Below are 2,812 nucleotides of genomic sequence, written 5' to 3'. Positions count from 1 at the left end.
GTGAGTAGTAGTATTCAAGAATTGGTCGAATACCTCGTCATCCGATATAGATATCTTGGAGAGATGGGATACTCCTTACGTTGGATCATATCAAGGACACTGCAGCATACTTACGACTGCAAGGGATAAAGGACTCTTGAGTTCACGGGCCAATTTCATGGCAGTCTCGGATAGGAGGGCATTGTGGATTCACCAAGGGAATGCTGATGCTGACTCCAAGAAGAAAGGGAGTCTCTTCCCTATGAAGGTGAAGCCTTGTTTGGTGACGGCCTAGTTAATTTGATCTCGGCAGCTCCCGCAGGTAAGTCAACCTTCTTGCCCTATGTTCCCTCTCAACGGATGAAGACGCATCATTGTCTAACGCAGTCATTTTGGCCCAATAGATATGCAAGAAGTTAAGATTCCCCTTTCTTTGCAGGTAGAGGAAGGAAAAGAGGGAAGAGGTCTGTAGCCTCTTCAAGATCGCAGGAGCAGAGATCGTCCTCTGCTTCTGCCAAATCCACTGCATGACGCTAGGGCTTTCTTGCAGGAGCCCGCACCAGTGGGGGCACGTCTAAAACACTTCAGTCAGTTCTGGATTAATTTAGACCTGGACTCGTGGGTTTTACAAATAGTGTCACAAGGGTACAAACTGGGGTTTCAAGACGTTCCCCCTCACCGATTGTTCAAATCGGCCTTAGTCAGCAGGGAGAAGGTTTTTATTCAAGCCTCTTCGTGGTCCCGATGCCGGACGGCTCAGACAGACCAATCTTAAATCTGAAATCCCTCAATTTCTACCTAAAGAAATTCAATTTCAAGATGGAATCTCTCAGGGTAGGGATCTCCAGTCCGGAGGAAGGAGATTTCATGGTTTTGGTAGACATAAGGATGCCTAATTACATGTTCCCGTTTAGCCACTGCATAAAGCTACCTGAGGTTTGCAATTCAGGATTGTCATTACCAATTTCAGACGTTGCCGTTTGGTCTGTCCACGGCTCCGAGGATTTTCACCAGGGTGATGGCGGAAATGATGGTTCTCCTTCGCAAGCAAGGAGTCACAATTATCCCGTACTTGGATGATCTCCTGATAAAGGCGAGATCCAGGGACCAGTTGGTGCAAAACATCTACTCTCCCTGACAGTTCTTCAACAACATGGTTGGCTCCTAAACTTGCCAAAATCGCAGTTGGTCCCAATGACGCGGTTGTTGTTTTTGGGAGTCATACTGGACACAGAAGAGGCTTTCTTCCAGTGGAAAGGCTATGGAGATCCAGAGTCTGGTCAAACAAATTCTAAAACCAGCAAGAGTGTTAATCCATCAATGCATTCTGTTGCTGGGGAAGATGGTTGCGGCCTACGAGGCCATTCAGTTTGGCAGGTTCCATGCCAGAGTGTTCCAGTGGGACCTGTTGGACAAGTGGTCCGGATCCCACCTACACATGCACCGGAGGATAATCCTGTCTTCCAAGACCAGAATCTCACTCCATTGGTGGCTGCACAGTTCTCACCTCCTAGAGGGGCGATGGTTCGGGATCCAGGACTGGATCCTAGGGACCACGGATGCAACCCTCCGAGGCTGGGGAGCAGTCACACAGGGGGAAAACATCCAAGGAAGATGGTCAAGTCAGGAAAGTTGTCTCCACATAAATATTCTGGAGTTAAGGGCCATTTAATAACTGCAGACACAGTACACACTGGGACGGGTGCCCAGCATCCTCTACGGACTAAGAGAAAAGGATTTACCGGTAGGTATTAAAATCCTATTTTCTCTAACGTCCTAGAGGATGCTGGGGACTCCGTAAGGACCATGGGGATAGACAGGCTCCGCAGGAGACATGGGTACTTTAAGAAAGACTTTAGTTCTGGGTGTACACTGGCTCCTCCCTCTATGCCCCTCCTCCAGACCTCAGTTTGATACTGTGCCCAGTGGAGACTGTGTGCTTTTCAGGAGCTCTCCTGAGCTTTCTGACAGAAAGTATTTTGTTAGGTTTTTAATTTTCAGGGAGCACTGCTGGCAACAGACTCCCTCATCGAGGGACTGAGGGGAGAGAAGCAGCCCTACTCTCCGAGTTGCAAGGTCCTGCTTCTTAGGCTACTGGACACCACTAGCTCCAGAGGGATTGGTACGCAGGATCTCACCATCGCCGTCCGTCCCAGGGCCGTGCCTCCGTCCCCCTTGCAGAGCTGGAAGATAGAAGCCGGGTGAGTATGAGAAGAAAAGAAGACTTCAGAGGTGGCAAAAGACTTCATGATCTTCACTGAAGTAACGCACAGCACTGCAGCTGTGCGCCATTGCTCCCATACACCTCACACACTCCAGTCACTGTAAGGGTGCAGGGCGCAGGGGGGGGGGCACCTGGGCAGCAATATAAACCTCTTTTTGGCAAAACTATAACACATATACAGCTGGGCACTGTATATATGTATGAGCCCCCACCAATTTTACAGTTTAAGCGGGACAGAAGCCCGCCGCCGAGGGTGCGGGGCTTCTCCCTCAGCACTCACCAGCGCCATTTTTTCTTCACAGCACCGCTGAGAGGAAGCTCCCCGGACTCTCCCCTGCTTATACCATAGTAGACAAGAGAGTTGAAAAGAGGGGGGGGGGGGCACATAATTCGGCGCAAATTACATACAGCAGTACTACTGGGCAAACATTAAGTTACTGTGTATTCCTGGGTTATATAGCGCTGGGGTGTGTGCTGGCATACTCTCTCTCTGTCTCTCCAAAGGGCCTTGTGGGGAAACGGTCTTCAGAAAAAGCATTCCCTGGGTTTGTGGTGTGTCGGTACACGTGTGTCGACATGTCTGAGGAAGAAGGCTATATTAGAGAGGAG

This window comes from Pseudophryne corroboree, unplaced genomic scaffold, assembly GCF_028390025.1.
Source record: "Pseudophryne corroboree isolate aPseCor3 unplaced genomic scaffold, aPseCor3.hap2 scaffold_383, whole genome shotgun sequence".
NCBI classification, from domain to species: domain Eukaryota; kingdom Metazoa; phylum Chordata; class Amphibia; order Anura; family Myobatrachidae; genus Pseudophryne; species Pseudophryne corroboree.
Note: the sequence above shows the minus strand (reverse complement) of the source record.